General features: G+C 44.8%; 1 protein-coding gene across 13 annotated transcripts in view; it reads right to left on the reverse strand.

Annotated features, from left to right (window-relative positions):
• TNC (tenascin C) overlaps positions 1-25587 on the reverse strand; it is a 102139-nt gene extending 76552 nt beyond the window's left edge. For 3 of the 13 annotated variants that reach the window (XM_040237678.1, XM_040237623.1, XM_040237601.1), the window contains exon 1: positions 25305-25585. The gene's annotated coding sequence lies outside the window, so the exon portion shown is untranslated. Of the gene's footprint in view, positions 1-5843; positions 5937-25304 lie in introns of all 13 variants that reach the window. The other 10 variants (XM_040237637.1, XM_040237650.1, XM_040237632.1 and 7 more) reach the window with 7 other exon arrangements.
• Between the last annotated feature and the right edge of the window lie 389 nt (positions 25588-25976).

Here is a 25976-nt window from a genome sequence, read left to right on the forward strand (position 1 = left end):
GGGATCTTCCTGACCCAGGAATCGAACCCGGGTCTCCTGCACTGCAGGCAGATGCTTTCGCCTCTGAGGCACCAGGGAAGCCCCCATATATGTGCCTATTTCCTAGAGTTATGAGAAGACGGGATAAGATGAGAAGGTGTACTTAAAGCTACTAGCATGTGCCTGCTCATAGTAGGTACTTAATATGGTACCTAACGATAACAGAAACAACAGTAATAACACTGGTCAAGTAGATAGTAGATTAGAAAGTTTGCATTCAGAAGGCACGGGAGAATCGGGGAGTTACAGCATGGCTATGATTGTGATATAATGGTAATAAAGGAGATTTGTTAACCTAAGTCTGTTAAGTTTCAAAGTGGAGGGTGACTACGTTTTTTTTGAGGGGCTGAAAAAAGACACCTTAAAAGAGGTAGCACCTGAGATGAGCCTGAAGAGTTGGGTGGGATTCTAAAAAGTGGTTAAATGCAATTGAGTAGGTGGGTTGAATTTGCTCCTCACTCAGCTACCTTTCTTGATTAGGTGTCTAGAAAGCGGAAGCAGCATGAGAAAAGGCAAAGGAATGTGTGGGTGAGGAGGAGACGAAGGAAGATGACAGCAGCAGCAGCAGCTTCCCTTCGTGACTCCATGATGTGGGCCAAAGTGTGATCACATGTACGGAATACTGACATCCTGGTTCCATGGAGGTGTGTAAGATGTGTGGAGTGGAAAGAAGACGGCACGTGGGGTTGACAGAACCAATAAGGAGAGCAGTAATGGTCAACATGAAGGGCTGGTACTGAGCTGGATGAGCACTGCTATATCTTTTTAAGGCCAGATGCCTAACTGCTCAGTGTCATCTATGCAGATTAGGCAAGACATAGGCTTTGGTATTTGGTCCCTTGGTCTGCAAATTCCTGGCACACTTATGGTGCCTGCTATTAAAGAAAAAAGAAAAAAAAAGATGAAAACAATGGTCTTGAAGGCTCTTTTTTTGAGGGGGCGAGTGTTAATATGTCAAGATTTTATCACTGATGGAAGATAAAAATTAGTTCTTGTTTCAGCCTCTTCATTATTAGCTGTTGCCAGTATAGGACGAGATTTCCAAGTTTCGGCTTTGTAGGTTTTATTTGGAGCATTACTCTGAGGTTCCACTGCATCCAGTAGGTGGGGAAACCATGGTGTGGTCATGGCAGCCACGTCCCAGGAGTTTTTTGGTTTATAATCATATATTCTGAGGTGCCTCAGCAGAGCTGTTTGATAGCTAACCTTTTGGAAGCAGCATGAAATAAACCAACGGTTATTTTTAGGCACTTCATCACAGGACAAAGACCACTGCTTAGATGAAGGAGTCAACAATCTTTGAATTTTTTCCGGGTCACAGCTGGAGAATAAACAGTTTCATTTCTAGATAAAGATAAAACTTCCAACTGGCTAGAATCATATTTCAGAATACTTATGACTTCACTCTTAGTAACTCACAGAATATATTTATCTTGTTGACTTAGGCATTTACGTCAAATAGCCTGGGCTTGAGAGAACAAGGAAGATTCCTGATGGTTTAAAAATCCAGATGAATTTCTTTCCACAACATTTTGGCAACACCTGAGGCAGATCACATTTTTCTTCCTGCTTACAGGAAAGAGAATTTTATTGTGCACAACCAGTTAAGCATGGAGCTGCTTACATGGGCGTTCTTAAAGGTTCTAGAAATTCCTCACCCCTTGTCCTTCCCAACATCCATAAATTCCTTCTTGGACCATGTCAGGAAGAGAGAGGAGCCAAGAAACAGCCTGAAGTGTGGATTTTTTTTCCGAGGACATCTGATCCTTCCACTTGAGGGAGTCCAGTACAACCTGTGTCTTAAAGGAATTGAGCAGACACTGCCTGCCAAACCAAAAGCCCTCCAAGCCCTAGGTGTCGGAGTTCCAGCACTGAGAAGCACTTATCCATTTGGGTAGTATGGTGGCGCGTAGCTGGCACCCAGTTAGGATGCTTGTGGGGCTAGCAATCATTTCACAGCCCTGGGAATTAAATTGCTTTTAAAATCATTCATTCTTGCATTCAATAGAGAGGAGTTGAATGATGATTAAGACCAGGCTATGGGACAGCTCAAGAGGTAGTCAGGTGTTTCAGAGGCCAGTGATGGATAGTTCCTGTTCTCAGAAAGCTCACAGCTCAGGAAAGGAAATAGACAGGTAAACAGATGCTTACAGGGAAGAATGATAGATGTTAAAACTGACGAATCTCCAAGGAGAGTCTGTGCAGTTTTCGAGAGTATCTGCTCTAGAATCAGTCAAATACCATGGATTCTGGTCCTGCCACTGGCTATTAATTTGAATCTAATGGAATTGTCAGTTTCAAGGTCAAATATGGTTGGATGGGGCGACCGCATATGACTCCATCTAGTGGCTTTGACCTTAGATGTGTAATACTGCCTCTGTGAGCCTCAACCTGGGGCTTCCCAAGTGGCGCGGTGGTAGAGAATGCCAATGGAGGAGAGGCAAGACACACAGGTTCCATCCCTGGGTCAGGAAGATCCCCCCTGAAGTAGGAAATGGCAAACCACTCCAGTATTCTTGGCTGGAGAATTCCATAGACAGAGGAGCCTGGTGGGATGCCAGTCCATGGGATGGCAAAGAATTGGATATGATGGAACACACAGACACACACACACACAAGCCTCAACTTTCTTGTCTATAAGATGGCAATACTCATAAGAACCCCACAATAAAGTTCTTTCAACTGAATTTTGAGAAAAAAGTGAGATCAAATGGGATAACACATGGAAATATCTAGGACAGTGGGTGAGAGGAAGAAGGTCTTAGTTGCTGGTGTGTTGTTATTGTGTGGTGACTTGAGTCTTTTGTTTGGAGAAGGCAGTTTGTGGAAGGCTAGTCTCTGAAGGATGAGGGATTCCTGAGAGAATCTGGGGGAGCCACCTCATGCCCATTGTTTGCTTTTTCCATGGAAATGCATAATTTGTAATATTTCAGGTTGCCAAGTGACAGAGACACGCGGAAATCCTTAGGCGAAGAGGAGGCTGGCTCTATCGTCCTGGTTTTCCTCCTCACCTACGTATTCTCATTCAGTAGCAAGAAAAGCAAGCCCACGACCCTAGGGTGGGGCTCTTTTCTGGCAGGTCTTGGCCAAGAGGCGTCTGCTGCTACTGGGATGGCTTGGCCATGCTGCTCAGCCAGGGCTTTCTCCACAGCAGACTGCCTGTGGTTTAGTTTTTCAAGACACTGCTTCTGACGGGAAACGTTTGGCTCAGGTTTTCAGTACTTTCCATAGACACAAACAGACATTGGACTAGAGAATCTAAATCAGACTTCAGAAGGCTTAGAGGCAACTGAGAAGATGACCGCGTCCTTGGTGGCAAATCTGAGGCACCCACGCACATCCTTAGCGTGTACGTGGCAGACATTGCTAATCGATGCCTGCACAATTCCTTGGCGCTCCACTTCACGGTTATGTCTAGACACTTCAGGCAGCCACGAGGAGTTGAGTAAAAGTAACACATGCCATGAAAGAGAATGCCTGGACCTAAACACCCAAAGAGGATCACTGGCTCTTCAGGTCAGTTCAGTTCAGTTCAGTCGCTCAGTCGTGTCCGACTCTTTGCGACCCCATGAATCGCAGCACGCCAGGCCTCCCTGTCCATCACCAGCTCCCGGAGTTCACTCAGACTCACGTCCATCGAGTCAGTGATGCCATCCAGCCATCTCATCCTCAGTCGTCCCCTTCTCCTCCTGCCCCCAATCCCTCCCAGCATCAGGGTCTTTTCCAGTGAGTCAACTGTTCGCATGAGGTGGCCAAAGTATTGGGAGTTTCACTGGCTATTAGTGTAAGGCAAACATTAAATCCCAGATATCCTACCTATTTTGTCAATGAATTTGATTAAGGTTTACCTATTTGCTGAGACCCTTGGGAGGGGGTCAACAAAGACTTCTAGTAATTCTTAGTCTGAGGTCACTATAATGGTCCCCAGAAAGAAAGATCTGCAATGGGATCTTAGAGCGCATCTGTGTTGAGATGTTTAGATTTCTTGGTCCTATAGGATTTCTTCAATTGCCATCCATCCATTCATCTATCCAATTATATATCTTTTTAGTATGCCTTTATTAAGTACCTACCATATGACAAGCCCTGAGTTAAGCAGGAGGGATACAAAAGTGAAGAAGATAAGCATGTTCTCTATTGACAAAAAGCTTATAGTTTCCTCTGGAAAGGTTATGAAATAGAATCGACTTTATTTTTTATGCATTTACAATGATTATTTATTGATAGCCACATTTCATTGGAAGACTTGACTTTAAATCCTTGTACTGTGGATTGAATATATATGATATTCTTCAGTGTCCCAGCACACTTCTAAGCCAGTAGCAGGAGTAGAAATGTTAAGCCTCTTTCAGGAGCTACCTGCGGTTTACTTCTAATGTGCCTCAAGATGTGTTGTTGGGTCTTCTTCTATGTTTCCAGAAATCTCAGAAATTAGAACATGCACAAGGTTCAGTAGCAGTGATAGTATGAATGAAGGCATTGAGAGAAGAGGTGTCACTCTGAGCTTGGAAGTTCACAGAGGACTTCCTGGAGGAGGAAGTGCTTAGGATCCCCAAATTCCAATTGAAGAGGCCTTGTAAGATCAAGACAAGACTGAAATGATGACAATGATAATAAAATGTAATAAAGCATCATTCACTGAGTGCTTAATTGCCAGAGCTTGTGCCAAGCATTTTAAATCTCCAGTTTAAATTCTTACAAAGTGATATGAGGTGGTATCTTTATTCTCACTTTGCAGATGAGGAAACTGAGTCAGAGGACAATTAAGTGGCTATGCCAGCTCAGATATTCATTAAGTGGTGGAGTCAGGACTTAAACATGGATTCATTCAAGTCCAAAGTAAGTGCTCTGAGCCACCGTCTTATAAAGTCTTTTGTGCTGGGCCAAGGAAAGCAGTTATGATTCAAGACCAAACCCAAGCTCTGTCTGTATAACTTCCAAACACCTGGCTTAAGGGGGGAATACTATCAGTATCCTGGGATTGGGGCCTTAAGATGCCACATAACCTGCCAGTTTTGTAGAAACGAGGCATGCTGACAGACACGTTGGAGACGCTGTCAAGCTCAGTTATCACCGAGGAAGGGCTTCAGATGCCTTGAAGTCTCCTCAGTAGCCCTGTTCCCATCTGAGCAGGCACATTTCTCTATCCTTCAACATCCAGCTCCAAAAAAATCATCTATTATTAGAAGCTTTCTCAGGTAATTTTTTTTCCCTCTTCTGAATTCTCTGAGTATTGATCTGATATTATTTCTGTCACATGTCATTCTAAAAATGATTTGGGTAGCTTTATCATATATGTGTATCTTCCTCTTTTAGAACAATAAGCAAATTCTTGTACTTACATTCAACTAAGCAGTTCATCTCCATACAGCTAGACTGTATGTATACTGCAAGCCCCATGAGGGCGGGAACCATATCTGTGTCATTCATCTCTTAATACCCAACACCAAGTATTGTGTTCTGAATATCATAAATGCACAGTATAATTATATTTGAATAACATGTAGCTAAATATATCTCTTGATTTGAGCTTACATACAGTTAGCTGATGCTTATTTTCATGGAATTAATGAACAAATAATCTTTGTTTCATAATGGCCTTAATGTAATTGGCTCTCCTGTGATCTCTTTTAAGGCACGATGTATCGAGGAATTCATTATAGCGCCACTCCTGGAATTAGTTCATTTTGCTCATCCGGCTATTCACTGAGTTTGTATCAGTTCTATGTGCCAGATGTCATAAGCACAAGTGTTACAAAAAATATCCAAGACAGGCCTCTTTCCTATGAGATTCTAATCAATACCTTAAGAGTCCTGGAGGCCCCAGTACTGCCTGCTTTCTGTCTGACGGAAGTATACTCAGCTGGACCTTTGCCAGGAGGTGGACTTCACCAGGCCTGTAAGATAGTGTAAAACTCTGATTTCAATGCAAAGGCAGCATCCTGGGTTACTAGGAATCCTTCCAGGTTCATTGCAGTGTTATTTGTTAAATTTAGGTCACACTCTCTCTCCTTTTGTATTTTGAATTTTCATTATTTATTTTTAAGCTCCTGGAGATTGGAGGCTCTCCTGGGGCCACATAGTAGCACATGCCGTAGACTGAAAAGCTACACAATGAACTGCGGGCCATGCTTCTGCCAATCGCTGTGGGCAAGTCACAGCCCCTCTCGGGGTTGCAGACTCTCCTGGGAAACAAGGAGTCGTGTCTGGTTTCAATTCTAGAGTCTCTTTTGTTCTAGTGCCTTGTGGTCCGCTGCTGATTCGGCAATATTTTTGCTGAACCTAATTTTGGATTTCACTTTTTTAGACCTAAGTCACATGGCCAATATTAAGAATACCTCCCACCCCACCCCCTGCCCAATCCTGAGTGTTTCTTTCTTTAGAGTTTGGCCTAAGCACTGGAAGTGCTTTGTGGCTTCCTCCCTTCCATCCCTTGAACATACGTTTCATTACCAACCAAGTTAAGCCCACAAATCTTAATCCATAAAGTAGTTCCACCCAGACACAATAATGAGATTCATACTTGTGGTTTAGTATACCTAAGAAAAGCTCAGATGAAATATGACTAGATCCATTGATACATTCAGACCACAAACTGCCCTGGTATCGTCTGGTTTCAATTTTTGAAATAAAAATTCTGCAGAGCACTTGCTTTCTCTGTCCTATTTCTTTGCCTAGACAGAAAAGAAAAAAAAAAAAAGTGGGTCTGACCACGTGGCAACAATATAGGTTCCTATAAAATTCTGGAAAACTGTTTCAAAAATAGATTTGAATTCATTTCCTAGTGGAACAATGACCTCCTCTGTTTCGGCTTTCATCCAGAATTTTAAGAAATCTCGTTGACTCTTGTACAAGTATTGGAAAGTGGGTTCCTGAACTCTTGAGCAGGGTACAAAAATAAAGAGATTTATCTAGGAAGGGCAGGTTATAGATGGACTCATAACTCAACCCTAAAAAAAGAGACTTTTCTAAAAAGAGCTGCATAACACGGTGGCCTTTGTCAACTTGTTATCAGCCACCCAAGGCCAGAGATGGAGCCTTGAGAGGGGATATGGAAACTCTTAAGGGGAATTATGTTGGGAGAGAGAAGGAAATTGTCTTCTCAGTTAGGAAGACCTGAAATCAAATTGTTTACCTGCTGGGAGCCCTTGACAAAGTCCTATAACTTTTCTGAATTGTGGCTTCTTCAGTGTAACATAAAGATTTTTCCAGGGTTTTTGGAGACAGAGTGTGATAAGGGGTTATAAATGCCTGGTGTAGTAATAATGTATTAATAATAAGTGCTACCCAGAGGTTAGTATTTATTCTCCTTGTCTCTCCTTTTCCTTCTTGTCCTCCCCTATTAGGAAGCTCTACAACCCTGAAAATATTTTTTAAAAAAATAAATAATAATATTGTAGAGGTCACTCAAGCATTGGTTAAGAGGCTGAATCCGGTTTGAGATGACAAGTTTCAGTTTATGTGTCAATTTCAATCAGCTGATAATGGATGCCTGGAGCCTCTTTGCAGAGAAGGCGATGGTACCTCACTCCAGTACTCTTGCCTGGAAAATCCCATGGACAGAGGAGCCTGGTAGGCTGCAGTCCATGGGGTCGCGAAGAGTCAGACACAACTGAGCGACTCTGCTTTCACTTTTCACTTTCATGCATTGGAGAGGGAAATGGCAACCCACTCCAGTGTTCTTGCCTGGAGAATCCCAGGGACAGGGGAGTCTGGTGGGCTGCCATCTATGGGGTCACACAGACTTGGACACTACTGAAGTGACTTAGCAGCAGCAGGAGCCTCTTTGAGAAAGATTCTATGGCCGTGTTTGAACTCAAGGGAAAAAGGTATTGTGATGGATTAGCAATGTCTGCCATGGGTCTACAAGTGGGGGCTGGTGTTAGTATGTGTGCAAATATTTGGCATAGCAAGACTACCTAGCTTTGGCAATCTTTTCCAACTTGATGTGCTGATATTTATGACCAAGTTTAACCTAATATGCTTAGGTTGCTTAGGTGAAGTCACTCAGTCATCTTCGACTCTTTGCAACCCCGTGGACTGTAACCTACTAGGCTTCTCCACCCATGGGATTCTGGAGTGGATTGCCATTTCCTTCTCCAGGGGATCTTCCCGACCCAGGGATCGAACTTGGGTCTCCCGCATTGGAGGCAGATGCTTTAACCTCTGAGCCACCAGGGATGCAGCTTGACTGATGCCTGTGTCAGAGTGAGCCAGATGGAGTCACTGACGATTATAAAAGCCTATATGAATCAACTTCAATAATGTTTGATACATTTTGATGCAAGTTGACTCCTGAAATGGAAATATGCCTCTAAGACTAGAAGCAGGAAACTAGACTCTCAGAAAGAAACTCAAACTACTGTAGTAATTAATGAATATGAGCCCAGGCAAGGCAGACATACCTTCATTGTCTACTTTTTCTTTCTCAAAAAAGGGGTGATTTAAATGCTGCAATAATAACTAAGACTGATTGAACACATTTGAGCCAGGAATTGCATAAGGTGTCTTATGTGGATTATCTTATTGAATCTTCTCCAAGACATTTGAGGTGACTGACTTTATTTTCCTCAGTTTATAGATGAAGAAAAAGCTCAAGGTCACAAAGCAAAAAAGGGGAAACAGTTTAATTCGGGTAGATTGCCATCAAGTCAGAGACTCCATTCCTAACCATTGGCTCTGCAACTTTCCTTTAATGATGTCCAGGAGTGGTTTGCATGACTGAATTAAAAGGACTAATTGCAAAAAGACTCAGTGATAAAGGTCCAGAATAATTACTGGCAATGAAAGACCTTTATGACTTACACAGAGAACAGGAGAAGCTTCACATAGCCTGAAAAATAGAGATTATTTCCAACCCTTGCCTTGAGTTTAATCTAGCTGGGTAACTTTAAGCAGCCTTTTCTAGAGTGTTATTTACAACATGTTGACAGTTATTAACGCAAAGAGAAGAGATTCCTAATTCAACCTACTTGGAAAATGTTATTTTAAACCAAACAAATTAGCCCCGGCTTCTTTACTTCAGGATCTTCTAGGGTCTTTCATATGTTTGTGTTTATCTGACATCTCCAAGAAAGAGAATGTCCATAGTGTTTCCCAAACTTACTTGATTATTCTGTTTGAAGTGTGTCATACGTTTGATGGCACAGAGTGGGGAAAGTGCAGATTTGGAAGCAATCCTAAACCTTCTCCTCTTTCATTTCCTTGCATGTTAGATGAGAGTAATGACATAGCCAGTGATGGCTGGTCCATGATAAGTGTGTAGCTCCAGGATGGAGCCTCTCTAGCAACTGAACGTTTGTCCTGTGCCAGGAACGTTAGTGAGGCCATTTAACTTTGACACCAACCTTATGACTTAGGAAGCACTGTTTGTATTTTACTGTTAAGAGAATTGAAGGCTTAAGGACGTCCCTGGTGATCCAGTGGCTACGAACTGGCTTTCCAATGCAGGGTGTGCACATTTGATCCCTGGTCAGAGAACTAAGATCCCACACGCTGTAGAGCACCTAAGCCCGTGCCCCACATCTGAGCCCACACGCTCTGGAGCCTGAGTACCACAACTAGAGAGAAGCCCGCATGTGACAGTGAAGCCATGAATGAATAATAAATCAACTTTAAAAAACAAGAGAGAGAACTGAAGATTTGAGAAGGTTAAATGAGTTGCCCGGTCAGTAATCAGTTGACTCGGAATAAAGAGCTGAGTCTTAACAATTCCAAAGCCTAGGCTTTTTCTGCCATTGCTATGTTATCTTTCTCAACAAGATCCATTGTTCAGTTTAATGATTTAGTATTCATGCAATAAATATCAGCAGGGTCTCCACCATCGTTGATATAAAGAGAGTCACTGAAATTCTAAAACGGGACCATTTGGGAAGGTGATACTGGGGGTGTGGGGTGCACATCACTCTTATATAGTTTTGAACTGGAAGGGGAGGCACAAAGCCAAATGCGCTATAGTATCTATATCTCAGGCCAATCTCCAAAGTCCCTGGAAACAGCCTATTCTCCATGTGTCTGGCCTGGAGAGAAAGTGAGTAAGTGCGAGGGAGATAAAGTGAGAAGTAGCAGACAGCGAAGCTTAAAAATCTCTCCTGGATGGAAGCTTGGGCCTCATGCTATGCGCTTTCCAAAAAAAAAAAGTATGACTTCTAAGATATTAGTTAAGACACGAGAGCATTTTAGAGGGTCTAGAAATTACAGCTCTCATTTTTGAAAGAATGGACTTATATGAACAAATGACCGATAGATAAATAAGGAAACAGAGGGGGTGGGGGAGGGAACCTTTCCATACAGGATCATTTAGTTCAGCATATACTTTGGCCACTTGATGTGAAGAGCCAGCTCATTGGAAAAAGATCCTGATGCTGGGAGAGACTGAGGGAAGAAGGAGAAGGGGGCGACAGAGGATGAGATGGTGGGATGGCATCACCAACTCAATGGACATGAGTTTGAAAAAACTCCAGGCAATAATGAAGGACAGGGAAGCCTGGTGTGCTACAGTCCATGGGGTCACAAAGAGTCGGAGACAACTTAGCAGCTGAGCAACAACAGTAGCCAAAAGGTCAAGAAATTTAGTCTGAGACATAAAAGTCAGAGGTAGTCCGGAGCAAATCAAGGCTGGATCATACAAATGAATAACTTTTCTATCATTTTTCTAAGCGTCCTTTAGGTATAGAATTTGGCTTCATGTTCTTGGAGGAAGACTTACTAGATGAACCTTTACTTCTGCTTTAATTTCTTCATTCGTATAAATATAATATATCCAGTTTTCAGCATTGTAGTGATTGGAAATTACATGTATAAATTTAACACACTGACTAATCAATAAGCTTTTTCTTAAGTAAATATGTTTGAGTAGACAGTAAATATGTTTGGCTTTGCAGCCAGATGGTCTGTCACAACTATTCAACTCTACAATAGTAAAGTAGCCCTAATCATGACATAAATGAGTGAGCATGGATGTGTTCGAGTAAAACTTCATTTACAAAATAGGCTGTCACCCCAGTTTCCTGGTGCTGTTGAAGCTCCACTAGACAGCATCTAGTTTCCTGATGCTTGCTGGAATATAGCAATTAGTTAATAAATTATAAACCTTATTATAAAAGCAAATGCAGATTGAAATGGGCAAGAAGGAAACTAACATTTTGTTGAAAGCCTGCATGCATGCTTGTTCAATAGCTTCAGCTGTGTCCAATTCTCTGCGACCCGATGGACTGTAACCTAACCTGCCAGGATCCTCTGTCCATCGGATTTTCCCAGCAAGAATACTGGAGTAGTTGCCATGCCCGCTCCAGGGAGTCTTCCCGACCTAGGGATCGAACCTGCATCTCCTGCATTAGCAGGCGGATTCTTTACCGCTGAGCCACTGGGGAAGCCTGCTGCTGCTGCTGCTTAGTCGCTTCAGTTGTGTCTGACTCTGTGCGACCCCATGGACTGCATCCCTCCAGGCTCCTCTGTCCATGGGACTCTCCAGGCAAGAATACTTGAGTGGGTTACCATTTCCTTGGCAGATTCTTTACCACTGAGCCACTGAGGAAGACAACTATCTACCTATTTTGTTCCAAGCCTTATCCTAACTGCTTTTTAAAAACATATAATCATTTATCTTGTCATTTGTCATGACAACCTGGTGAGACAGGTATTAATAGACCTATTTAGAAATTAAATCTAGACTCAGGGAGGTTCAGCGGCTGACAGAAGAGGCAAAGGCACTTTTGGACCCTGATTTGCAACTCTAAAATATGTGTTTCCAACCATTTCTGGGTAACGCACTAAGAAACGTCCTGCAGTTCATATAAGGTGAAAATGAAATTAGCACTTCTAGATAAGGGGAGCAGACACTGTCAGCTTCCATTTCCCAGAGCTTCGACAGCAAGCTGGTGGCTGTCCGTGTGTAAGCGCAGAAATATTTGACCTGTCTTTCTTTCAGAGCGTCTGGCTGGACCTCAAGTTTCATAACCCCCCTCCCCACCCGCCCTGGAGAATGCTTAAGCCAAGGTGTATTGTTTGCAAATGCTTATTAGATGCTAGACAGATGTTGGCAAGTTTTATTTGGCCTGAGATGGAGTTCCAGAGTCTGCTGAAGCCTGGCTGTGCTCACTGACCATCTTAGCCAAAAAGAGCTGCTAATTAGAGTGATGCTCTGCTTGTCTCTACCTCTGGAGCTCAGTTTTCCCACTCTGAACTTGCCTGTTTCAGCCTGAGTTTGTTTGGCTTTTTACTATAGATCTAGAGAGCAAATTTACAGTCCTTTTAAAATCTATGAAGCCTGGTACGCCAATGCAGTGTTTACCAGACTATGTTCCAAGACATTCTTAGGTAGCTGGCCTAAGGTTTAAGGGCTCGGTAAGGGTTAAGAGTATGGCTTTGGCATCATAAAGCTCCAGGTCTGAGAGTGGGAAAGGGTGTTTGTGTTCATATAAGTCTGAAGGTACTGGGTTAAATGAAGCTGAACATTAACTGCTACAAAATGCCTCATGCACTCTTCTACCTCAAATCTCCCGCTGGCTTCCTATCACAATGAATAAAATCCTAACTTCACCACTGCCTACAGAGCTCACTTCCTCATTGTATTCAGATCTCTGCTCAAAAATCATCTCCATGTCTTATCCTAGTTAAAAGAACAAGCCCCCTCACCACCAGCTGTTGTCTGATCACTTGCCTCGTTTTAGACTTCTTAGCAAGTATCTTGGAGAAGGCAATGGCAACCTACTCCAGTACTCTTGCCTGGAAAATCTCATGGATGGAGGCGCCTGGAGGGCTGTAGTCCATGGGGTTGCTAAGAGTCAGACATGACTGAGTGTCTTCACTTTCATTTTTCACGCATTGGAGGAGGAAATGGCAACCCACTCCAGTGTTCTTGCCTGGAGAATCCCAGGGATGGTGGAGCCTGGTGGGCTGCCGTCTATGGGGTCACACAGAGTCGGACACGACTGAAGCGACTTAGCAGCAGCAGCAAGTATCTACTGGAGACCATCCTATAAGTTTGATTTCCTTTTTTTCGCCTACCTCTTTCACCATAAGTTCCACGAATAAAAGCACCTCACGTGTCTTGTCTTCTGTTGTATTTCTAGCCCTTGGAATTACGTATTGAATGAACACATGAGCCATGAATTTCCAAGAACAGGACAGTATCAAGTGTTCTCCACTCTTTTGACCAGAGACACTTTTTAAACTTATTTTTTTAACTTTTTTTTTTTTTTTATCCTGGAGTATAACAGTGTTGTGATAGTTTCAGTTGGAGAGCAAAGGGACTCAGCCATACCTATATGTATATCCATTCTCCCCCAAATTCCCCTTCCATCCAGGCTGCCACGTAATATTGAGCAGAGTTCCCTGTGAGTAGGTCCTTGTTGGTTATCCATCTTAAATGGAGCAGTGTGTACACATCCACCCCAAACTCCCGAACTATCCCTTCCCCCTACCCTCACCCTGGCATAAGTTTGTTCTCTCAGCCTGAGTCTGTACGGAACCACTTTTTTGCAGTGCACCTCATGGGGAGACTGTCCCACAAGACACACTTTGGGGAACTGCTTCTCCAGTGCAGTCTTATTGCCAAGAACTACTTCAGTGACAGATAACAAGAGCAGCAATAACAATAGGATGTTGATACTGAGTGCATTTCTGGGCTAAGCAATGCAGTTTCCCTATATCATTTAATCATCACAATAACTTTATGGAGTAGGTGTTACTAATGTTTTGCCTTTAATAAAGATGAAAAAAATGAGGCTTAGAGCAAATAGCAAACTCTCAGACCTGGAGCTTTCTGATGCCAGAACCATACTCTTAACCCTACCCCAGCCCTTTCCCTGGGCTGTGAATTTCGTCATGCCCTCAGACAGAGAAACTCCTTATCTTCATCTCTCCTCTGCCCTCTCCCCCGTCCCACTAGTTGTAGACAGGTCCTTGCTATAGCTGCCAGATTTTCCGCTGTCTCTAGTGACTCAGCCTCAGATCCCTAGACGGGCCTCCTCTGTCCTTGGTACTGGTTTTTCAAAATCCCAGGCAATGCAAACTTTGATCCTGGGGGCCACCTCTGAAAGCAAGGACATTCCCTAAAGTCTGCATCCTGAGATGGTTTCCTGACTCAGGGCTGGGCTGGCTTTCCCCTGTCATGTATTATGACATCACTTTGCACAGTTGAGAGCCTAGAGGGCTAAGCATGAAAACAAGTTCAAGTTGTAGGCTTTCTGAACACGCTCTGGTGAGGAAGGAAAATCCAAATCTGGAACACAATGGATTTTATTCCAGTTGTATTTGATTTTAGAAAAACTAGATAGACAGATCCTTATTTTTAAAACTTTAAAGGACGAGTTCACCTATGAGCTGACGAGAATTCCATAATGATAAAGTGATGACAGAAACATGGAATGGGGTGACAGCAAAGGGACATTCACTCTGTCTAGAGGAGGTGGGTCCTGAACTGAAGTTTGACAAAAGAATATGAGTAGGTAATAAACAGAGGGAAGGACATTATGGGAAAGAAGGAATGGCATTTGGAAAAACATAAAAAGCACAAAATGCTTGGTGTGGAAAGCACGGATTACAGCTGAAGTTACAAGGTTCATTTGGAGACCTGGGCCAGATCATGGGGAAAACTGATGCCTTCCTAGGGATTCTTTTGTGGCCAAAAGAGAATCATTTGGCAAAAGCTTTATGCCTGGGAATCTTGATTTCTATAATCCAATGTTGAGGGGCAGATTGAAAGGGAAGGCTGGGCAGTAATAGGGAAACGCTGAAGTCATCCATCTGTGAGACATCACAGTCTTAGCTAGCATGATGATGGGGAGGGTGGGAGGCAGTGAACTGATTTACAGGTCAAGGTGGTAGAGTCCACAGAATTAGTATATGATGGGATAGTAACAAAAATGTGGAAAAGAGAAGGAGTTAATCCTAGAGTTAAGTTTTCATTATAATATCTGCTAAGAGAGAAACAGGTCAGGGAAGGGGGACAATGGGTGAGTTTCAATTTGGGTCACTTTGAATTGTCTTGGCCTTTAGTAAAATGCATTTTGAAGTCATTCCTTGGAAGATCCTACCCTGGGTTTATATTCAAGAAGACTCATGGCTCTCCTATGACATCTAATGCAATACCATGGTATTGAATGGATAAGGAGTTTAAATAAGACAAAGTCCACGCTAGTGTTTGCCATAAGTACTGACTGCTCATCCATATGACAGTCAGTGGGTTGGATGAACTTACTGATAAGAAGTTGTTAGACATTGGTGACATTGGAGTGAGGGAGGCAGTAGCAGGTGAATAGAAGGTAAGGGATTGGCTCCGATTTCTACCTCCTGCTGTTTACATTCTTGTAATTCTTTGCTGCGTGTGGGGTGGCTAGAGGCTTCCTTCGAACCAATAGAACATGGCTAAGATAAAGTGATGTCACATCCACCATTAGGCTACTCAAGATTGTGATATCTATCTTGTTTGCAAGTTCTCTCTCTCTCTCTTGCTGGCTTTGATGAAGCAGCTATGCTGGAGGCTATGCTGGAGAGGCCCACGTGGCAATAAAGTGAGGGTGGCCTCAGACCAACAGCTAGGAAGGAACTGAATCTAGCCAACAACCACAAAAGTGAGCTTTAATCATTCCCCAGTTGACCCTTCAGACGAGACCCCAATCCTGGCCAACCCTGTGATTGCAGCCTCATGAGAGACCATGATGCAGGACGTCCATCTAAGCTGTGCTTTGAAATCCTGACCTACAGCAACTTGCAGGATAATTAATGTGTGTTGTTCTAAACGATCAAATTTTGTGGGAATTTGTTATGTAACGATAGATCGCTAATACAGAGGACTCCTTGGCTCAGCCCATGTGCGCTAAAGCTGTTCAGGGACTAAAACCCTGCTGATTTTTCCTTTCTAAAGAATGTATTAACTCTGACACTTTTTATATTGCCCCCCGTCTTCCAAGAGCATGAGTTAGAAGACCTCAGATTCAGTGCTGACCCTGTTGCCAACTGGCATGAGGTCTTAGAAGGACTTGTTCCTTTTCCACGTCTCTGTTTCACCATCTCTAAAACTGGGGAAGATAAATTATGTCAGCAATTTCCAAAACCTTTTGCTTTTCCTTGGCCATGGAACTATTTCATCAAATGACATTTCACGAGGAAGCTAGTGCCCCAAAGAGATGAGTGGAAGGGTTTTAGAATGAAATAATGCCATCTGCAGCAACATGGATGGGCCTAGAGATTGTCTTACTGAGGGAAGGTAAGTCAGACAGAGAAGGAGAAATATCATATGACATCCTTATATGCAGAATATAAAAAGAAATGATACAAATAAACTTATTTACAAGACAGAAACACTCACAGACTTAGAGAAAAACTTATGGTTGCCGGGGAGAGGAATTGGGGAAAGAGATAGGGAGTTAGGGATGGACATGTACACACTGCTTATTTAAAATGGATAATCAACAAAGACCTACTGTATAGCACAGGGAACTCTATTCAATGTTATGTGCCAGCCTGGATGGGAGGGGGGTTCAGAGGAGAATGGATACATGTGTATGTATGGCTGAGTCCCTTTGTGGTTCACCTGAACCTATCACAACACTGTTAATCAGCTACACTCTAATATAAGATAATTTTTCTTTTTAATTTATTTTTACTTTACAATTCTGTATTGGTTTTGGCATACATTGACATGAATCCACCACGGGTGTACATGCGTTCCCAAACATGAACTCTCCTCCCACTCCCCTCCCCACAACATCTCTCTGGGTCATCCCCATGTACCAGCCCCAAGCGTGCCATATCCTGCATCGGACATAGACTGGTAATTTGATTCTTACATGATATTATACATGTTTCAATGTCATTCTCCCAAATCATCACACCCTCTCCCTCTCCCACTGAGTCCAAAAGTCCGCTATACACATCTGTGTCTTTTTTGCTGTCCTGCATACAGGGTCATCATTGCCATCTTTCTAAATTCCATATATATGTGTTAGTATACTGTACTGGTGTTTTTCTTTCTGGCTTACTTCACTCTGTATAATCAGCTCCAGTTTCATCCATCTCATCAGAATTGATTCAAATGTATTCTTTTTAATGGCCGAGTAATACTCCATTGTGTATATGTACCACAGCTTTCTTATCCATTCATCTGCTGATGGACATCTAGGTTGTTTCCATGTCCTGGCTATTATAAACAGTGCTGCGATGAACACTGGGGTACATGTGTCTCTTTCAATTCTGGTTTCCTCCAAAGCCTTTCCACTCTTTTTTTAAAAAATTATTTTATATATATATATATATATATTTTATATATATATATATATTTTATATATATATTATATTTTATATATATATTTTTTAAAAAAGAGTGGAAAGGCTTTGGTTGAAATAAGGTGCTTGGCCTTTCCACCTCTACCTGGCAGCCCCCAGAACATCTCGGAGGAGCCTCTCAAGTCTATTGTCTGGGACCCTGGCTTGGAGGCTACCAACAAGCCCTTTTAGTTTCAGCATTCTATGGGCTGAAGGGAAATTCTTTTTACCCCTCCTCCCTGCCCTCACCTATCAACTGGAACATCCTTCTGTGACATCTCTGCATAGAGCTGCCCCTGTGCATCCACCCCAGGACCCAGGGCAGAAGGACCTCAGAGAGCAGACCACTTCCTTGGGGGCGGCACTGCAGGTATCCCTGCCCACTGTGAGCCACCTCCCCCGCAGGTGCGTTCCTCCTGTTCCACCAGCGCTCATTAGGTATGTGCTCCCCGCAGCTGCTCTTCCCCGGGTGGACAGTCACGATGTCCTCGGCCGGAGGTCCTCACAAGCTTTATTGCTATCATTGCTGTTGTTGGTTCGTTGGTTTCTTGGTGCCAGCCTACCCTGGATGCAGTATTCTTGAGGGTCTCTGGCCCTCTTCCTGAGGGTCTCTGCTGAGGGTCTCTGGCTGGCAGAGAGTCCAGTGTTGCTCTAAGGTCTCTTGTGCTGGCTGTGGTGTGTCGCTTTCTGCAGCAAGGTTATGCATATGCTTATTGCATGGCATGCTTAGCAGAGTTCCTCAGGGCACTGCTATTAGCCAGGCATTCCCTATGTGGCATCCGTAGGCATAGAGCTAATCCAAAATATACTTGCACTTGCACTCAGTATTCAGTCTATTTTGAACCAAAATATATTGACTTGCACTCAATGTTCCATCTCTTTTTTTTCTTGTGTGTGTGTACATGCTCAGTCATGACCGACTCTTTGCAACCCCATGGACTGTAGCCTGCCACGCCTCTCCATCCATGGGATTTCCCAGGCAAGAATACTGCAGAGGGTTGCCATTTCCTCCTCCAGGGGATCTTCTCGATCCAGGGATCAAACCCACATCTCCTGCACTGGCCAGGATGAGAAGCCTCATTTCTTCCTGCCTACCACCAAGTGCGGTTTTGTCCTGAACACATCCCTGGGAGATTAGATTTAAGTTGTCTGATATATCTCTTTATCAAAAGCCTACCATCGGAAATTCTTGCATTTGTATTAAGCATTACTCTGTCTATTGAATACTCTTTAAAAATGTGACTGTTCCTCTAGCAAGTATCCTGTTACCTCTAACCTCTTTTCTCATCTGGAAAATGGAAATAATACCTGAATGTCCAATGACACAGTGAGAGAAGCGCAGTTTTGGGAGTTCCTGGAGAAGAATCCCAATGCCACCACTTTCTACTTTGTGCAGGTGATAACCTTTTGTGGCCTCAGTTTGCTTAACTGTGAAATAATATTTGGTTGCTGGGAAGATCTGAGAGTGCCACACAGAAAACTTATTTTATACCTTTGTAAATGTATGAGAATTCTGCTTTATTGAAACTGTGTCTGGCATGTGAAAATGCTTCTGTCACCGTAGGACCCAGTTTGGAAGCCAAGCGGTGTTGTGCTTTTTGTTCATTTCCATTAGGACAGCAGAGTTTCTTCAGCAATACTTTACTGAGGGCCTGCCACTTGCCAGCAGGTGGCTAAGCTCTGGGGAGAATGAGCTTCCAGCAGACAGGGTTCCCGCCTCTCTGATGATTTTGTCCTCAAAGCTGTGCAGTCAGGTGGTGGGCGGAGGAGATCATCAGGGCAGTTATGATGCACAGAGGTGTGTGGGGAAAGTGCAGAGCTCTGTGGGAACTGTCAGAGGGGTGTGAGCCCGCCAGCAGGGTGAGCATTTGCTCACCTGTGCGTGTCCCTGATTCATGTCTTAGACTGGCATCAGGGGTGAGGCCTGGATCAGGCTTCACCCTCCTGCATTTTCCAGCCTGGTAGGGGCGACATGTGTGTGCACGCTTACTAAGTCACTCCAGTTGTGTCTGACTCTTTCAGACCTGGTGGACTGTAGCCCGCTAGGCTCCCCTATCCATGGGATTCTCCAGGCCAGAAATACTGGAGTGGGTCACCATGCCCTCCTCCAGGGGATCTTTCCAACCCATGGATCAAACCCGTGTCTCCTGAGGCTCCTGCATTGACAGGTGTATTCTTTACCACTGAGCCACCAGGAAAGCCCCACGCCACTAGTAATAGGCCCTAATAAATGACTGCAGACTACAGGGAAGGTGGTGGTGGTGGTGCAGTTGTTCCATCGTATCTGACTCTTGTGACCCCATGCACTGCAGCCCACCAGGCTCCCATGTCCATGGGATTCTCCAGGCGAGAACGCTGGAGTGGGATGCCATTTCCTTCTCCAGGGGATCTTCCTGACCCAGGGATCGAACCCAAGTCTGTTGTTTGCTGCACTGGCAGGCTGGTTCTTTACCACTAGCGCCACCTGGGAAGCCCCCAGGGGAAACACATTATGCTAGAAACCACACTCTACTTATTTCATTCCAGTTTCTGCAGGGAGTGGGCCCTGAAGGAATGAGCTGGAGAGAGCAGCCGCAGCCACCTGCTGAAGAGAACACTGAGGTCTGAGAGACACATCTCTGACTCTTTCTGGGCCCTGCTCTCTGTCCAGCCTTGTCTGTTGTCAGAGATGAATAGAATTTCAGTGTGGAGTGTGACGGTTATAACCACGTGCTCAGGACTTGCAACTGCCTTTGAGTTCTGACTCCGGCAATCACTATCTGCGTGGCCTTGGGGAAGCCACTTAAACTTTTCCAGCCTCGGGTCCCCTAGGTTTGAACTGAGAGGCATTTCTACTTGCTGGAAGCAATTGTTGTGGATTAAATGGCACAATGCCTGCAGAGTCCTCAGTAAATATTAGTTATTACCATTGTCAGTGCCTCCTAGAAGAACTTTTTGGACACGTTCGTGTAGAAGTTAGTAGCTGCCAACTCACCTTCTCCAGGGTAACAGTTGATCAATGGTTAATTCTGAAACAAGCCATCTACTTTCAGAGCTTATGAAATATTTCTGGCTCTTGACAGAGGGGAGGTTAAAGGACCATCCAAAGCTATTCGAGTTACCATGGCTGCATAATTAAGGGCCTGTGAATTTCAGGATATTTAAAAAATCTGAAACAACTTGGCATGAAATGATTTTTTTTTTCATTTTCACTCACAAATAGACTAAAAATACACATGAAAGGGATTTTCCGTTCCTGATCTGCTTTCAGTGTGGGCATCTGACTATTTTTCCATGATGGAGGGTCAAAGGGAGTGATGAGGTGTTGAACTTACGTTGCTGCTAAAGTTAAGGAGATACCAGATAAATGAGACAACAGAGCAGGGGACACAAAAAGGATTTCTAGGCTTCAGGGCATAACTAAAATAAGCAGTCTGGTCACTAGGGTGAGAATCAGGTAGGCATGTAGGTGTGTACAGTCTCTTTTGATGGTAAGGCCACCGCTCTTTGTTTTGGATGGAATTATTGCCTAGAGTTTACAGGAGTTTAGAGGGGCTTTCCTTCTTGGAAAGGAACCTTCATCTAACGTTTCCCACATGTCAAAGGTGTGTATACTAGCCTGGGATTAGATTCAAGGGGATTCCCTGTGATCTTCTCAAAGTGAGATGTGATTGAACCATGCTGTTTTTTAGTCACTAAGTTGCGTTCTACTCTTTTTTTGACCCCATGGACTATAGCCTGCCAGGCTCCTCTGTCCATGGGATTTCTTAGACAAGAAAACTGAAGTGGGTTGCCATTTCCTTTTCCAGGGGATCTTCCCGACCCGGGGATCAAACCTGCGTCTCCTGCATTGTAGGTGGATGCCTTACCACTGAGCCACCAGGGAAGCCTGGAGGGCTTTCAGAGGGGTTCTAAAAGTCAGGAAGAAATAAAGGAGGCTTGGTGCAGCCAAAGAGGACCTGAGGACATAGACCAACATAGGTAGCGATGGAAACACCCAGGGAAGAGGGGTCGGGGAGGAGCACACCTGAGGGGTTATGGTCCAGGACAGCATCACACACACTGATCTTCAGGATGAAGGCTTGGAGCAGCTGCTCCACGTGAGACAGCAGGGAGTCTGAGCTGAACCATAACCCAGGGGAATGTGTGGCTCAGAGTTTACAACTATTTCCTGATCTCCTGGGATTCACTGCCCCGAGGCTGGCCATACTGACTCCACTTCATCTTACAATAAGCCCTTTTAAAAACAGATGCTCTCAAATACCTGGCTCTCAGAGAGGATGCAGGCACAGGCACAGCCCTGCTTCCCCAGTCAGAGCTCCCACCTGTCCAACAAGGCAAAGGGCATGCCTACTTTTCTAGGATGAAACTCAGCAATAATGACCTGGCCTCTGCCTCTAGGGTCATCCTTCTCTCTCCCAGGCATGAAATTTGAACGTTTCTGTCTCCAGGCAGAGCATTTCAACACTGGGAGCTGACCTTTTCTGAGCACCATGAAAAATGATATACGCAGGGCTATTCTGCAAAATCAATAGACACTAAAGCCAGCTGAGGGCTTCTCTGCCACCTTGGCCAACCACTAAAAGACATCCTTCAGGGTTTCATGGAAGTCTGCCCAGCCTGACTGCTGGAGGTGATACTGCCTAGTGGAAAGAATAGTAGGGTGTTGGTCCAAAAGTTTGGGTTCAAAGCCAGCTCTGCCCTCACTTATGGAAACCCTCAGATGCGTCATTTCAACCTCCTTGGGTCTCAATTTCTCTGGCCATGAAATGGGGCCAGTAATTCACAAAGTGCAGTGTTGGAGTGAGAAATCGATGAGGAACCAAAGGCAAACCCTCCTATCACATATGTGATATGTAGTTCCGCATTAACTCTTTTGAGTGTGTGTGTGTTTTATCATCACAGAGGGCTTGTATATGGAGTTAACTTAAATGTCTGTTCCCTACTCTGCATTCCAAACCACCGTGACTTCAGCGTGACTTGTGTATTAAGCCAGCTGGATACTTTTTCCTCTAAGAAAGCACGGCTGTTTGTAGAAATCCAGGGGGAGGTGAGAATAGGTGTTCGCAGTCCATTGTGAGCATTAGAGAGGGTAGGATTAAGGGGGATATGTTTTTCATTCCGTCAGCTTGAATTCCCTTTCCAAATTCCATTCTGGTTATATGATCAGGCTACCGCTGTATTTATGGGTGGCCACAGTCTGGCTGGAGGGGCAGATTGAGTCAGAAAGAAAAATTTTTTTTTTTTCCTTCTAAAGGCAGTTCAAGAAGCAGCAGCATTCAGCAGGAATGTGGCAGAACGGGTCCTGATTTGAGGGTCGCAGGGACCTGGGTCTGAAGCAAGGCTCCATCCCTCTGAGCTCTGTTACTCACCCTCTCTGCTTTCCGAGCTTTGTCCAGTAGGTATGGCCCCTTTCTGACACATGCAGATATTCAGTGAGATGAGGTATACATATATTTAGAGAGTGGGCTTTCCTTGTGTTTTGGCTGTTGCGGTCATGACTGTTAATTAAAAACTCATACTTTACTAAACATTTAACACGCTCCCCCTGCCCCCACCCCCCGACCCTGCCCCGGCATATATGTCTATCTACGGTGTGACCTGGAAAACTTCTTTGGAATTCCACTGGATCGCGAGGGGCACAAATCCTTGTCAAAGTGCAAAACTACAGCCTGAACACATAGTACCCAGCTTCCTAATTTTAAACTGTATTCTGCGTGTTCAAGATTTTGTGGAAATGTCCCAGAGGCCGAGGGCCCTGGGGTGAGTTTTGGAACCGCCAACCCTGCTGCAATCAAATCAGCCCACATTTACCTGCCGTATAGCAGGATTTTGCCTGATTCGTTTCCATCTCAGTTGATGAATATTTCCACTGCCTTTTGAAAACCACTGTCTCAGAACACTAATCTTGGCCAAGTCCTTGCAAACTGATAAACAGGAAAACCAAGGAAAACATCCATTTACTGAGCTCTTACTACATGCCAGGTGCTGTGCCAAGTTTGATATATATTATCTCACCGAGGGTCAGAAGAGCCCTGTGAGATACAGATGGTCCTCCTCTCTATGGATGATAAAGCCAGTGTTTGGAAGGCTGGTTCCTTTGGGTGAGGGAGGGAGTTGGTGAAAGGAGAAAGGGAGCTAGGTTTTTCAAAGCATAGGGAAAAAAAAATGTTAACACCTGAAGAGCTTGGCAACACATTTCTCAATCCTTATCCAGTTCACACTCCTTGTGCAAATCAGAGAATAGGCATATTCGTTTTCTTCCCCCAAACGCCATCACCTCCCAGTGACACACAGTTTCAACGCACATTCACTTCTGTCTGCTGCAAAGGGCTGGATGCCCACAATGCCAGCAGACTTCCCACAGGTTTCAACAGCACCCAGCAAAGCTTTCCCCCACTCCTGAGTTAGCCTCGCCACATCTCAGGACAAGGCAGGAAGCCGGCTGGGGCAGGCAGCAGGTTTTATTTCTAAAGCACAGATGGGAAAACACCATCAAAAGGGGGAAAGTTCACAAAAACATGAAAAAGAGGCATTCATTCTTCAAGGGAGGCTCCCTGTCCTGCTCTCCCTCTGGACGGAACACATTCCAAGGACTCCCTCGAGGCAGCATGGCACTTTATAACCGACAGCTTCAGAATCCGCAAAGGCCCAGACTCAAAACCTGTGCCTTCTGGCATCAGTGCTCGACATTTCACATCCAACCCAGGCTGCTCCCTTTTCTCCCAAGCTGTGCCAACATAACCTCCAGCTTGTAAAATACAGCCAAGAGTCTGACCTGCCAGCTAGAGAGGTGCCTTCAGACCTGGTGGGACAGAAAGTCAGGGAGTAGGAGTCGGGATGGGGTGAGGAACGCACGAGAAACAATCCAAGATGGACTTAGTGCCTCTCTCTACCCCCAAGGTGGTAGCAGTCTGGGGCAATGACAGTGATTACCCAGACTTCCAGTTCTGGCGCCCTTGCTCCTCCAATCTCTTTATATTTCATTTCCTCACAATGACAACAGAAGGCATTGTCCCCATTTTAAAGAAGTGAAAACTGAGGCTTGGAGAGGTTACATATTTTTACCAGGGTCCTGTGTGTGGTGTGGTGGTTATGGGGATACTAAAGGGATCCTTGGCTTCAAAACCCAAGTTCCTAATCCCCTTACAACGCTGCTGGGACCAAGAAATCCCGCTATGTTCTTTTCAGTCTGCCAGGGGAGCTGTGCTTCCCATGCCCAGGGGGCAGTTGTTTCTCAGAGCTTTCTGCAATGAGAGGTGAGAAGGGAGAGGTGATTTTAGAAAGATATGGGATGCTGCTGACTCTGAGCACCTCAACTATACCCAGGTGCCCAGCCCAGGGATCAAAGAGTCAGGAGGCATCCTTGGGGAGTCCCCCTGCCCCCGCCCTTCAGAACAGAAGCCGGTGTCTACCACTCCCATCGTGCAGTCTGCACTTGTCCACCTGACCCTAGGAGTTACCTTCTCTGTTCACCCAGCCCACATCCCTTGCCAAGTCTGACCACAGGGTGGATGGCGTAGGGACAAGCGGATGGTACACAACTCTTTGTAAACTATAAAGTAAGGGTTGCTGAGATGTAAAATCTTATTGTTCTTCTACCATCTTCTATGAATCTCCTCCTAACCTACCCCATGGAAAGGCCACGAGGAAACTCCACTGTAAAACTCTGCTACCTTAACCCTTAAACAGAAATATTCACAGGTGAGTCAGCCAGGTGGCAAGTTAAGAGTGAATTCTTACTCTCCCTCCGAAGAATGGCAGCGATAACAACTTCCTAAAAAGTTCCCTGCACGTGGAACTCTTCATAGAACTGAAACAAGCAGACAGAAATCTCCAAGACTGGAAGGGGGCAAGTAGAAAACACGTCAAGGTGCTTCCGATAATAGCAAATACTTTCTGCCAGCAACCAAAAGAAAGCCAAAGTTTTATCATTTAGGAAACCACAACCCACTTGGTGCCGGAAATGCAAGCAGTCCATCATAGTGATCTTTGGTAATGGGGTGAAACAGACTTACCTTTCTGGAGTTGGGAAAGCCCTAGATTCTTGAGTGAACCAGCTCCATGGAACAAGTACCTGGATATGAGCAGCGGGGCTCCCTGTGCGCGGCCCCCCGGTGTCAGCGCGAGCCCGCTGTCTTTGTGCAGAGGACCTGCGGCGCGGAGTGTATGCCTGCGCGCGGGAGAGCTTGTGACAGTAGGCAGACTGTGGCCGGTGTAGCCAGCTTTGGCTGGCTTATATAGCGAGCTCCTTCCTCTGAAATGGGACGCCTCGCCTCCAGACATCCTTTCCCACTTTTTCAGTTGGTGAATTAAAGGAACAGCCCTCCCAGCGGAACAGCGTTAGCTCATGAAAGACGCACTCACTCGCTGCTCTCTGCCAGGGAAAGAACCTATTTGCATACAATTTGTTGCAAAAGTAGGAATTCCCTCTTCCCTCTTCTCCTGCCCTCGACCGGGAGCAGCTGTTAGTAAAGTGTGACTTTTGCTTTGCTCCCCAAAAGGATTTTCTAATTGTGAGACAGCAGCGCAGGGAGCGAGGGGGAACTCTGGCTCTCTCCCCAGGCAGGCTGGAAACGTGGAAACGAGACCGAGACCCGGGCTCGCCAGCCCCGGGTGCTCACTGGGCAGCAGCTGCTCAGTGGCACCTTGGAGAGAGCGGAGGGCCTGTGCTGAATTCCTGGAAAGAG

The sequence above is a fragment of the Oryx dammah genome, unplaced genomic scaffold, assembly GCF_014754425.2.
Source record: "Oryx dammah isolate SB20612 unplaced genomic scaffold, SCBI_Odam_1.1 HiC_scaffold_1, whole genome shotgun sequence".
Taxonomy (NCBI): Eukaryota; Metazoa; Chordata; class Mammalia; order Artiodactyla; family Bovidae; genus Oryx; species Oryx dammah.